At 43.3% G+C, this 14,187-nt stretch overlaps 1 protein-coding gene across 1 annotated transcript in view; it reads right to left on the bottom strand.

Moving 5' to 3' along the window:
* Window positions 1–14,187, bottom strand: part of LOC126336311 (MFS-type transporter SLC18B1-like) — a 341,991-nt gene that overhangs the window by 251,531 nt on the left and 76,273 nt on the right. The window lies entirely within an intron of this gene.

Below are 14,187 nucleotides of genomic sequence, written 5' to 3' on the forward strand. Positions count from 1 at the left end.
TTAATATATTTTTCCCATGTGGAAGTTTCTTTCTATTTTATTTATATATAGACACAGGCAGACAAATGTCTGTCTGTGTCTGCATATGTGCGTATGTGCGGATGGATGGGTGGGTGTGTGTGTGTGTGTGTGTGTGTGTGTGTGTGTGTGTGTGTGTGTGTGTGTGGGAGTGCGCATGCGCGCGAGTGTATACCTGTCCTTTTCTCCCCCTAATATAAGTCTTTCTTCTCCTGGGATTGGAATGACTCCTTGCCCTCTCGCTTAAAACCCACATCCTTTCGTCTTTCCCTCTCCTTCCCTTTTTCCTGATGAAGCAACCTTGGGTTGCGGTGTGTGGGTGTGCGCGCGCTTGTTTTTATTGTGCCTATCTACCAGCACTTTCTCGTTTGGTAAGCCACAGCATCTTTGTTTTTTATTAATATATACAAAGTTTCACAACTTTTCTTTAATCACTAAACTACAGCTACAATTATCACTTAGGACATAATTGGTGGCACTAACAAATTAAAGATAGATTTTACTTGCAAGGTTTCTGTTCTCCTTGATTACAGTTAACACAAACTGCTGTCTTATTGACAAGTTGTTGGTTACACTGTAACTGTAAAGAAGTTTGACACTGTATGCCCCCATCACTCTGAAAGACAGACTGAATCCTGAAAAGGTCCCTATTCTATAACAGATCACAGAAGGCCTGTTTCTTCCTTCACCATTACTAGAAATCAATCAATCAATCAATCACTTCCAACTTAATCATAGCTAGCACTTGGTTTAAGAATCATGAAAGAAGGTTGTACACATGGAAGAACCCTGGAGATACTAAAAGGTATCAGATTATATAATGGTAAGACAGAGATTTAGGAACCAGGTTTTAAATTGTAAGACATTTCCAGGGGCAGATGTGGACTCTGACCACAGTCTATTGGTTATGACCTTTAGATTAAAACTGAAGAAACTGCAAAAAGGTGGGAATTTAAGGAGATGGGACACGGATAAACTGAAAGAACCAGAGGTTGTACAGAGTTTCAGGGAGAGCATAAAGGAGCAATTGACAGGAATGGGGAAAAGAAATACAGTAGAAGAAGAATGGGTAGCTCTGAGGGATGAAGTAGTGAAGGCAGCAGAGGATCAAGTAGGTAAAAAGAGGAGGGCTAGTAGAAATCCTTGGGTAACAGAAGAAATATTGAATTTAATTGATGAAAGGAGAAAATATAAAAATGTAGTAAATGAAGCAGGCAAAAAGGAATACAAGCGTCTCAAAAATGAGATCGACAGGAAGTGCAAAACGGCTAAGCAGGGGTGGCTAAAGGGCAAATGTAAGGATGTAGAGGCTTATCTCACTACGGGTAAGATATATACTGACTACAGGAAAATTAAAGAGACCTTTGGAGATAAGAGAACCACTTGTATGAACATCAAGAGCTCGGATAGAAACCCAGTTCTAAGTAAAGAAGGGAAAGCAGAAAGGTTGAAGGAGTATATAGGGGGCCTATACAAGGGCGATGTACTTGAGGACAATATTATGGAAATGGAAGAGGATGTAGATGAAGATGAAATGGGAGAGATGATACTGCGTGAAGAGTTTGACAGAGCACTGAAAGACCTGACTGGAAACAAGGCCCCCGGAGTAGACAACATTCCATTGGAAATACTGACGGCCTTGGGAGAGCCAGTCCTGACAAAACTCTACCATCTGATGAGCAAGATGTATGAAACAGGCGAAATACCCTCAGACTTCAAGAACAATATAATAATTCCAATCCCAAAGAAAGCAGGTGTTGACAGATGTGAAAATTACCGAACAATCAGTTTAATAAGCCACAGCTGCAAAATACTAACACGAGTTCTTTACAGACGAATGGAACAACTAGTAGAAGCCGACCTCAGGGAAGATCAGTTTGGATACCGTAGAAACACTGGAACACGTGAGGCAATATTGACCCTACGACTTATCTTAGAAGAAAGATTAAGGAAAGGCAAACCTACGTTTCTGGCATTTGTAGACATAAAGAAAGCTTTTGACAATGTTGACTGGAATACTCTCTCTCAAATTCTAAAGGTGGCGGGGGTAAAATACAGGGAGCGAAAGGCTATTTACAATTTGTACAGAAACCAGATGGCAGTTATAAGAGTCGAGGGACATGAAAGGGAAGCAGTGGTGGGGAAGGGAGTGAGACAGGGTTGTAGCCTCTCCCCGATGTTATTCAATCTGTATATTGAACAAGCAGTAAAGGAAACAAAAGAAAAATTCGGAGTAGGGATTAAAATCCATGGAGAAGAAATAAAAACTCTGAGCTTTGCCAATGACATTGTAATTCTATCAGAGACAGCAAAGGACTTGGAAGAGCAGTTGAATGGAATGGACAGGAGGATATAAGATGAACACCAACAAAAGCAAAACGAGGATAATGGAATGTAGTCGAATTAAGTCAGATGATGCTGAGGGAATTAGATCAGGAAATGACACACTTAAAGTAGTAAATGAGTTTTGCTATTTGGGGAGCAAAATAACTGATGATGGTCGAAGTAGAGAGGATAGAAAATTTAGACTAGCAATGGCAAAGAAAGTGTTTCTGAAGAAGAGAAATTTGTTAATATCGAGTATAGATTTAAGTGTCAGGAAGTCATTTCTGAAAGTATTTGTATGGAGTGTAGCCACGTATGGAAGTGAAACATGGACGATAAATAGTTTGGACAAGAAGAGAATAGAAGCTTTCAAAATGTGGTGCTACAGAAGAATGCTGAAGATTAGATGGGTAGATCACATAACTAATGCGGAAGTATTGAATAGGATTGGGGAGAAGATAAGTTTGTGGCACAACTTGACCAGAAGAAGTGATCGGTTGGTAGGACATGTTCTGAGGCATCAAGGGATCACCAATTTGGTATTGGAGGGCAGCGTGGAGGGTAAAAATCGTAGAGGGAGACCAAGAGATGAATACACTAAGCAGATTCAGAAGGATGTAGGTTGCAGTAGGTACTGGGAGATGAAGAAGCTTGCAGAGGATAGAGTAGCATGGAGAGCTGCATCAAACCAGTCTCAGGACTGAAGACCGCAACAACAACAACAACAACTTCCATTATTAATATTAAAATGACTGTAATAACTGTTGTACTTTTGTTTCAGTATTTGAATTGTTTAATGGCATTACAATATTTTTATCCATAAATTTAAGGTCCCACTGATGTTACCAAATTCGTCTGTGTTGAATTGTTTCAGGGAGAGAGGAGAAGACATCCAAGATGTCCAGCTGTTGCTTTTTCACTGAAGTGACAACAAAATGTGTTAATTTCTAAGTGACCAAAATGCTGAGGTCATCAGTCCCTACATTTACACACTACTTAAACTAATGTAAACTAGCTCATGCTCAAAACAACACACCCCCCTATGACAGAGGGAGGACTTCTCCAGCGGGACGGGCTGCACAGTCCGTGACTTGGTGCAGCCGCTCTGTGCGGCAAAGTGACACCATCTGAGGAGTTTAATTCAACATAAACCAAATTGCCATCAGCAAAGTCATCCTATCAATCAAATCGTGACACAGTGTAACTTGGCTTATGAGACAGAGGGCTCTCTGAGCAGCACCCACTGAACAGAGCTCCCTTCTGTTTTCAGTTGCCTATTAGAGCAGATGATCAAAGGCTTTGTTTATCAAACTTTAGCTTTTCACTTCCCTTCTGCTCCAGGGCTACTGGAGGTACTTTCTTTTGTTCCCCCAGCAGCCCTTATTAAGTAATCTTCATCTGAAAATAAATCTACATTGTTTCTTTTTTCTAAACATTTGTGTTTTATTTACAGGCCCACGCCGCTTTTGAATCATGCTTACAACCCTACCGTCCAACAGGGTGTACAAAGCATTAAAAGTGAAATTTTACATTCCAGAAGATGAATGCAAAGTTCCAAAAACAGAAGTGTTTCTAAAGTGGTTGAAAATCAGTATTTTGTAACATGTAGTGCACGTGTAATAAAGACAAATGAAACATCTAGCAAAATAGAAAATCATATTTCTGGAAATATAGCATAATAACAAGAGATGAAGACTGATGCTTTAGACATGGCCAAGATATTTGCATCTGAGCACTCCTATGTAACAAATCTTGTTTGAAAGTAGGCTCTCAAACACAAACAAGAAATTTGCAAAGAACAGTTTTGCACCTGACATGAATGAATATGCCAGTCATTTGGGTTGCAATGTCATATTTTGATGATTCCAGTGACCAGTAGACAAAGCTGAGTCAAGACAGAATTCCAATGAAGCTCACCTTCTGCAGCATTGTCCCCAGGAGTGATCATGGCCACCAAATTTTGAGTCTTGTGTAAATGCTTGAACTAGGGATTCAAAGATTTTAAGACAAGTTAGGCTTTGACTTCCTCCTAGACATGTGTCGTAGCAGTGAGGACTATAGGGACTCCCTAAATTGGTCTAGAGTGCACTACACATCATTGTCAAGGATGGACACAAACGTATAACTGGATCCTTTTATCAGTGACTAGATTCACCCCCAGTTGTAATCGGAAACTTTTAGAGAAAACCACAGCTCATTACCGGTAAACCCACCCGAGGGCAGGAATCTGGTGGGTGACGTCCATGGTCTGGTAACAGGATAGAATAGGAAGGATGAGTGGGAGAGGAACAGATAGCAATTGCATAAGACACCAGAAACTGGGACCGCCGAACAGAAAGGGGGGGGGGGGGGGGATCCCAACTTCAACCAGGAGATTATTAACAGGGCTAGTAGGGAAGGCACCAGTGGCCAAACAGATACCACGATGGTGCACTGGATCCAGTACACACAGTGTGGAAGGAGCAGCGAGACAGAACTAAAGCAAAATAAAGGCGGAAAAGGATGGGGCGGTCCACACTCCAAGAGGTGTGGGCAGGGAAGTGAAGAACATTGAGTTTACAGAAACATCCTCCCTTCAGAAGTCTGATAGGAGGCAGCCAAGCGAGCTTGTTGTCAAAAAGAAGACCCAGGAAACGAAACTGTGAGACCACAGGCAATCGTTGTGCATCGCAATAGAGCTCTGGATCAGGGTGGATCGTAGTACAGCGACAGAAGTGGACCACCCGCGATTTTAAAGGAGAGAATTGAAACCCGTGTGAGAGGGTCCATGCAGAGGCACACCGTATAGCTCCCTGGAGCTGCCGCTCTGCACAGGCCATCGAAGAGGAACTAACCCAAAAGCAGAAATCATCCACATACAGAGCAGGCGTGACCAAAGGATCGACAGAGGCCACAAGTCCATCAACAGCAAAGAGGAAAAGAAGTACACTCAATACAAAACCCTGTGGGATGTCAGTCTCCGGGGTCCATGGAGAACTAAAAACAGTATCAACCCAAACCCTGAACGACCAATGGAACAGGAACTGGCAGATAAAAATCGGCAGTGGGTCCAGAAGAACCCACTGATGAAGTGTAAGAAAGATGTGATGGCGCCAAGCCGTGTCATAGGCCTTGCGAAGGTCAAAAAATACTGCAACCAAATGGCAGCGCTGAGAAAAAGCCTGTCGAACTGCGGATTGCAAGTGAAACAAATGATTGATTGGAGACTGTCTCTCTCAGAAGCCACACTGCTAAGGGAACAATAGATCTCGAGATTCGAGGGCCCAATTGAGTCGACAGGCTACCATCCGTTCAAGTAATTTGCAAACAACATTTGTCAGACTAATTGGCCGATACCTTTCAACAAATAGGGGGCTCTTACCAGGCTTAAGGACAGGAACCACGATGCTATCCCTCTACTGAGTAGGGAAGTCACCCTGGAGCCAAATACGGTTAAACACCCGGATAAGATGTTGCCGTTGTGGAGCACTGAGATGTTGAAGCAGTTGGTTATTAATGGAGTCTGGGCCAGGGACCGTATCATGAGAAGAAGAAAGTGCGGAAAGAAATTCCCATTCAGTAAAAGGTTTGTTGTAAGATTCTGACTGACAAGGGGTAAAACAAAAGGCAGAAGCTTCGGCCCGCTGTTTCTGGTGAAGGAAAGCAGGCGGATAGTAGGCTGATGCTGATGCCGTTGCAAAATGGGTCACACGATGTTACGCGTGGGTCCGTACAAAGGCCATCTGGGAGGTGAAGGCCTGAGGGTGGACTGCCGATGGCAACCTTGTAGAGAGCAAAATGTAGCCCATACCCATGATATGGGGACAGTAGAAACAAGGGAAGAAACAAAGCGTTCCCAACAACAAAGCGTCTGCTCTGATTGATTAAATAACAGGCTTTAGTGTGAAGTCGTTTAAAGGTAATAAGGTTGGCAAAGGTGTTTTAAAGCTCGATAGCAATCACGGATGGCAATGGCAATGGCAATGGCTGTATCCACCATGGGACTTACCAGTGGTGAAATGGTCCAGATGAGCGTGGTACAGTAATCACATCAAACAGGTCACGTAGGACGTCATCAATTCAACCCAACAAAGAGGGAGAAAACATGACCTGTGCAGCGTATACAGGCCAATCGGCGCATTGGAAAGACCAACGAGGTAACCTGTCCATCAGAGAGTGGGAAGGGAGCGAGAGAATCAACGGGAAATGGTCACTATCACAAAGGTCGTTGTGTGGCGACCAGTGTAATTTAGGGAGGAAGGAGGGAGAAGAAAGTGAAAGATCAATGGCAGAAAAGGTACCATGACTAATGCTGAAATGAGTAGGGGAGCCATCATTAAGGAGGCACAAGTCGTGGTCTGCAATAAACTAGTCTATGAGAAGACCTTATCTAGATGGAAATGCACTGCCCCACAAGGGATGATGATCATTGAAATCCCAAAGGAGGAGGAAGGGAGGAGGAAGTTGCTGAAGAAGGGCAGTTAAGGCAGCAGGTGTAAGAGCCCTGTCAGGAGGCAGATAAAAAGTGCAAACCGTGACCTCAGTGTCCATGTGGTTTGAAGAGGAATCCATGTGCTAGCGACGTCTGTATGGACCAACGTGCAAACGCCACCAGAGACCCTCAGGGGGCCGACCCATTTTCGACAGAAAACACAGAACCCACAGAGTGCCAGTGAGTGATCATCAGTAAAATGAGATTCCTGTAGAACCTCACAAGTTGCAGAGGTAGACGAAATAAGGGATTCCAACTCCGGAAGGTGATGATAATATCCATTACAATTCCATTGGATAACCACAGAACGATGATTCAAATGGGGGATGAACAGGCTAAAGCCAGTCATGCTGCCGGGTCACTACCTGTCACTGACAAGGAGATGGCGACATCTATGAACTACAGGTCAGAATCTGGTTGGGAAGCCGGGGATGGGACCTCTGGTGACACCAGAGGCTCCTTGTCCTGGGACTTATGTTGTTTCTTCTTTTCTGTTTGAGATCGAGGAGGGCTGTTTGGCATAAAGGAGCCAGCTGCAGCAAGATCAGGAACAGAAAGAGATCGGGCAACCTGGGGGCCGACAGACCATGGTTCTCACGGTCGTCGCATGGCAGCAGATCTTTGGCCAGGAAGGGGAATCCTGGGAGGGACAGGCTTGACCGGCAGACACCAAAGAAGTAGGACATTTCTCCGGCTGGGGAGGGGGAGCAGCGCCCAGAGAAGAAGGTGTGGGAGCCGCAGGGGAGGGGGGAAGGAGATGGGTCCGGGATTGGGGTAAGGAAGCGGGAGGAAAGAGTGAAGATGTTACTAAAGCGTAACTAGATGTCATGGACACAGGGTGAAGATGTGTACTTCTTACGAGCCTCTGTGTAAGTTAAACGATCGAGGGACTTATACTCCTGTGTCTTCTTTTCCTTCTTATATACTGGGCAATCTGGTGAATGTGGAGAATGATTGCCATGACAATTAACACACACAGCAGGGGGAACACAGGGACTCCCCTCATGAAGTGGACATCCATAGTCACCACAGAGAGGGGCCTGAGAACAGCGGGAAAATGTGTGTCCAAAACACATACACTTAAACACCTCATAGGAGGTGAGATGTACAGCTTCACATCAAACTTCCTGGCAGATTAAAATTGTGTGTCGGACCGAGACTCGAACTCAGGACCTTTGCCTTCCGCAGGCAAGTGCTCTACCATCTGAGCTACCCAAGCACGACTCACAACCTGTCCTCACAGCTTTACTTCTGCCAATACCTCATCTCCTACCTTCCAAACTTTACAGAAGCTCTCCTGCGAACCTTGCAGAACTAGCACTACTGAAAGGAAGGCTATTGCGGAGACATGGCTTAGCCACAGGCTGGGGGATGTTTCCAGAAAGAGATTTTCACTCTGGAGTGGAGCGTGCGCTGATATGAAACTTCCTGGCAGATTAAAACTGGCAGAAGTAAAGCTGTGAGGATGGGTCGTGAGTCGTGCTTGGGTAGCTCAGTTAGTAGAGCACTTGCCCGCAAAAGGCAAAGGTCCCGAGTTTGAGTCTCGGTCCGGCACACAGTTTTAATCTGCCAGGAAAATTCGTATCACCGCACACTCCGCTGCAGAGTGAAAATCTCATTCTGGCTTCACATCACATAAACCATAATCTTTATTTTCTCAGGGAGGGTATCCCCTTCAAAGGCCAGGATAAAGGCACCAGTATCAATTAGATTGTCCTTCGGACCCTTCTGAACATGGCGAACAAAGTAAACTTCCAGTTGTCCGAGATTGTCCCAAAGTTCCTCATCATTTTGAAGGATGAGGTCCCTGTAAAAATCACACTTTGAACCATATTTAGAGACTGGTGGGGAGTAATGGATACAGGAATTGTGCCAAGATGGTTACAGGCATGAAGGGCTGCAGACTGGGCAGCCGAAGCAGCTTTGATCAACAACAAACCCAAGCGCATCTTGCTCAGGGAGTTCACTTTGCCAAACTTGTCTTCATTGTGTTCCACAAAGAATAAAGGTTTGGTATTGGTGAAAGTATCCCCATCAGTCCTGGTGCAAACCAGACAGCGGGGGAAAGGTTTCGCCCCTAGCCGACGGGCCTGACCCTCCTCCCAGGGGGTAGCCACAGAAGGGAAGGCCGAAGGGGCACGAGAAGAAGCACTAAAAGAATCAGTTCCACACAGAGAGACGGCCGCAGAAGAATGGCCAGAGTTCTGGACCCGTACGAGTTTCATTTGCATAGCATCCGCCCTGATACCACCCACTCTGATCAGGTGTTTTCCTCACAGGCGCCACCCAGCCACAGCAAGGGCCATCTGGCACAGCGGCCATTGCCGGGAGTTCCGATGCTCCAGGATGACAAGCAACCACTCCTAGGCTTACATGATGAGGTCACAGCTCAGGTATCAGAAGTGTGATCCCTGTGTGTTCAGGGGGCTCAACCAAAAGGGTACATAGCGACCCCACCACATAGTCTGGCTAGTGTGCTGGCTATGCACCCTATCATCAGACAACAACATGAAAGAAAAGGTGGAATGAACTAGGAGGGCACACGTCAGAGACACTAGGTAAGGTGCTCTTCCCCAAATGGCTCACACTACGGAATATAAATTTGGCAATGGAGGTCAAACCCCAGAAGGGGACCAGGGAATGCCAAAAGGATGAGGTGATTATGCAACAAAACTAAATTGCAAAACCAACATAACCAAGAGGATAGTGGGGCCAACATAAGCAAGGATGCCAAGAGAGGGAGAGGAGAGGGCAAAGGGGAAAGGAGGAAAGGAGGAAAGGAGGGCAAGGGCAAGGAAATGCAGCCCTGGAAAGAAGGAAGGCTGCAACAGCTTGGGGCCCCGTACCCCTCACCACGCACATATTCACGAAAGAACCGTGAGCCCGCTGGGGGGGTTGTGATTGGTTCTTGGGATGAATGTGAGGATCAGGTGTGTGTGATGATCAGGTGTGTGTGATGATATGGCGAGGGAAATCTGTTTGTGAATCAGGTCTGCAGGATATTGCCTGTCTGCAAAGGCCTTTGTGAAGAAACATTCCTAACTTCCCAAAACAAAACAAAAAACTTGGTCTGGTTCAGGTTTATTGATGATAACAAAGAAGCCTTCGAAATGTGGTGCTACAGAAGAATGCTGAAGATTTGATGGGTAGATCACATAACTAATGAGGAAGTATTGAATCGGATTGGGGAGAAAAGAAGTTTGTGGCACAACTTGACCAGAAGAAGGGATCGGTTGGTAGGACATGTTCTCAGGCATCAAGGGATCACCAATTTAGCATTGGAGGGCAGCGTGGAGGGTAAAAATCGTAGAGGGAGACCAAGAGATGACTACACTAAGCAGATTCAGAAGGATGTAGGTTGCAGTAGGTACTGGGAGATGAAGAAGCTTGCACAGGATAGAGTATCATGGAGAGCTGCATCAAACCCGTCTCAGGACTGAAGACCACAACAACATCTTTACAAACTGGATTCAAGGCTATGATTCCTTATTCTCATTCCTCCACAACCTCAACACCTTCCCTCTCATCCAGTTCACCTGGACTGACCTCCATCACCCATCATGTCACATCCTTAGGTGTTGATCTCCTGCTCTAAGATGGCTCCATCCATGCTTGGGTCCACATCAGATCCACTAATCACCAACAGTACCTGCACTTTGATAACTGTCACCTCTTTTACGCCAAAAAATCCCTCCCATACAGTGTGGCTACTGATGGGAAATGCATCTGCAGTGATGAAAACTCTCTTGCCCAGTAAGCCAAATGCCTCACACAGGCCTTCACAGACAGGCAGTACCCTCCATATTTAATTCATAAACAGATTTCCTGTATCACATCCTCTCACACACACCTGATCCTCGCATCTATCCCAAGAACCAATCACAAACCCCCCAACGGGCTCAAGGTAAACTAATAACATCCCAACTGGAGCAACTGAAGTATATCCTTCATTTTTTATTATCTATCGTCATGCCCTGAAATGAGGGACATAACACCTAAGATACTTCCAACCACTCCAAAAGTGGTCTTCTGCTGCTACCCAGTCTCCACAACTTCCTAGTCCATCCTTATGCCCCTCTCACTCCCAATCCCCTGCCACAGGGATCATACCCTACGGAAGATCCAGATGCAAGTCCTGCCCAATATACACACCCTGCACCACCTACTCCAGTCTCATCACCTCATCTGAGGCCAGACCACCTGTGAAAGCAGCCTTGTTATATACCAGTTCTGCTGCAACCACTGCAAAGCATTTATCATTGGTATGACAACCAACCAGCTTCAACTGTGTGTGTGTGTGTGTGTGTGTGTGTGTGTGTGTGTGTGTGTGTGTGTGTATTCCAAAAGCTAGCTAAGCTTCATACACACCGCTTCTGCCTTTTGATGAGTCATCACTTTTGTTCCTAAATAATTCATTTAAAAATACAGTTTCGTTAAAATATTTCTGTTAGGGTAATGTGGCAGTTAGTTGGATTATGCCTTGGTTGCGTATCTTCAACACTTCTCCAGGAAACTGGAAGAATCTATGTAAATTAAATTTTTTTATTGTACTTATTTATTTGTTTAACCTGATCTGATTAGGATCATCAGGCTCCCTATTATATCGGTCTAGTTTCATGCCTACAGTACTTTTTTTTTATCTCAGTTTCATATTAAAATTATTACTTCTTTGATAACTAGTATTAAAATGATTTGAGTGTCTGAAGTGGCAGTGTGAGTAAATTGTTCTGCCTATGATCTAATAAAGTTAATACTGGTAGTACTTTTACTGCTGCAGCTGATGCCACTAACGGTGGTGGTGGTGGTAATAATAATAATAATAATAATAATAATAATAATAATAATAATAACAACAATAACTACAACAACAATTACACTGACAATCAGTATATTGGCAGATGTAAGAAGAATTTATAGATGTACAAAATAGGTAGGTGGTGGTGGTTAGTGTTTAACGTCCCGTCGACAACGAGGTCATTAGAGACGGAGTGCAAGCTCGGGTTAGGGAAGGATTGGGAAGGAAATCGGCCGTGCCCTTTCAAAGGAACCATCCCGGCATTTGCCTGAAACGATTTAGGGAAATCACGGAAAACCTAAATCAGGATGGCCGGAGACGGGATTGAACCATCAACCTCCCGAATGAGAGTCCAGTGTACAAAATAGGTATATTCAGACATTGTGAATACTGAGAAAAGGAAATTTAAGGAGATTGCATCAGCTGAGAATGCAGATCAGGTAGGAATGTATGAGGGTAATGTGTGCATACAGGGACAATAGTAATCATTATTATTGCTTTAATAGATGTGTCATAACTGCCTTTTGAAGCTGGACATATTACTTAGTTCTCTAACATAATATGGGTGATTATTCCAGAGTCAGGTTCTCGCTACTGAAAAGGACTTTGAGAAGTTAGCAGAACAATTCAGTGGGACAGAAAGGATTTTGCTCTAACGAGAATGGGTGTTTCCACCACATTGTTAGACAAGAGCATCAATGCTGAAGAGAGATGTGAGGGAAAGTGTTCATTGATAAGGCCATAGAGAAGATAGAGGGTATGGAATTCTCTGCACTTGTCTACATGCAGCCAGAATAATTGTGCATATGATGGTGAAATATGATCAAAAAGCCAAACATCACAGATATACAAACACAGGCAGTCATATCAGTTCCAAGTGCTGTGACATTTTCTGAGAAAGGCCATGCAGGATAACATTGCTTTAATCAATAATTGGACTGTAAGTGTTTGTACAAGTTTCTTTTTCATGCCAAGATGGAAGAGCTTTTTATATTTTTGTAGGGCATGGAGAAATACAGATGCCTTCTTCCACAATGCAGTTATGTGCTCAGTTCAATTTAGATTTCATCTATGAAAATCATCCACAGATAAATGTCCTTTGCTTAACATCTTGGAAGAATTACAAATTTTCAAAGAAAATAAGAAACCATCAAAATTTATTAAATGAACAAAAAGAATTTAATTTACATGGGGTTTTTCAGTTATTTGTGAAAGTGCTGTAGATAAGCAGCCAAGACGTGTCATCTACCTGCCGTATTACCCAGGAAAATCCAGGATGGATTGTTCTCAGCAGCCAGAGACTGTGGTCACATGTGTGCGAGTTGTGTTTGCATGTTGTCCATTTCTGATGAAGGACTTGTTGGCCAAAAGCTTTTATTGTAACCAGTTTCAATGCTTCCATGTGTCATCTTCTGGCTGCTGTTGATGTGGTACGGGTTGATGTGATCCCTGTATATATCACATCAGTTGCCAGCATTACTGGATACGCAGATGATGTGTCAGCACTCCAATCATCAACTGCCAACTGAGTAATGCTGGCAACTGATGTGGTATATACAGGGATCAAATCAACTCGTACCGCATCAACAGCAGCCTGAAGATGACGCATTCCAGCATTGAAACTGATTGCAACAAAATAAAATACAATCATAAGGATGGCTGTAGGTGTTTTATTTTGTCACAACCACTGCTATATGGTGAGTACCAATATCTATTGCCATATTACCCTACAAATATATTTTTAGAAACTGTATTTTTAAATTTATCATTTTAACGATATATGTGTCAAGATATTTTAAGAGCTATTTTAACAGGTATTACAGCACAATGAAATTTTCTCTAGTGTGATAACAACATGTCTGTATACAAGCTCATAAAAGTGGTTATATTTCTACTTTATGCAGAAAATTAAATTTCATAACAAATGGTAGCAATTTACCATAGTTTGATAATAATGTAGTAACTGATATATACTGAGAAATTCAAACCATATATATTGACAATGTAATCAGCCAACTACTGTACTTTAAATGTAAATTACCATAATATAAATGGAATATGTTCTTTAATGCCAATGTAATTGTATGTATCATCAAACTTTGTATATTCCTGTAAATTCCAGAGTTTTTGATCATGTTCTTGTTAAATAAAAATGCAAAACCAGTCAACACCGAGTGTGACTTCCAGTTGTACAGTAAAACTTATGTGTCATCCAATCGCCTCCTCTTGGTGACTCACTTTTTTTTGTGCAGGCAGTTTGTTTTGAGAAACATAAAACAATTTGTACCAAAACAAAATTTTCCGATTACAAATACTGAACAACAGCTGCTCTCTTCAGGAACCATATGGTAGTCTGGCTTCTCCACAGTTAGATGTCTAACATGATTAGTATATTTATTCAGTAAATCTAATTTTATACTACCACGTGCTGTTGATCTATCAACCAACGACAACTACTGCTGCTGCTACTGATATTATCATTATATGCCACATAAATTTACACAAGGACCATTGGACTATTGCACTGGCACAATTAAACATCAAAGAGAGCACTTTACTTAGGAATTTTATGAAGAAA

Source organism: Schistocerca gregaria, chromosome 2 (assembly GCF_023897955.1).
Source record: "Schistocerca gregaria isolate iqSchGreg1 chromosome 2, iqSchGreg1.2, whole genome shotgun sequence".
NCBI lineage: Eukaryota > Metazoa > Arthropoda > Insecta > Orthoptera > Acrididae > Schistocerca > Schistocerca gregaria.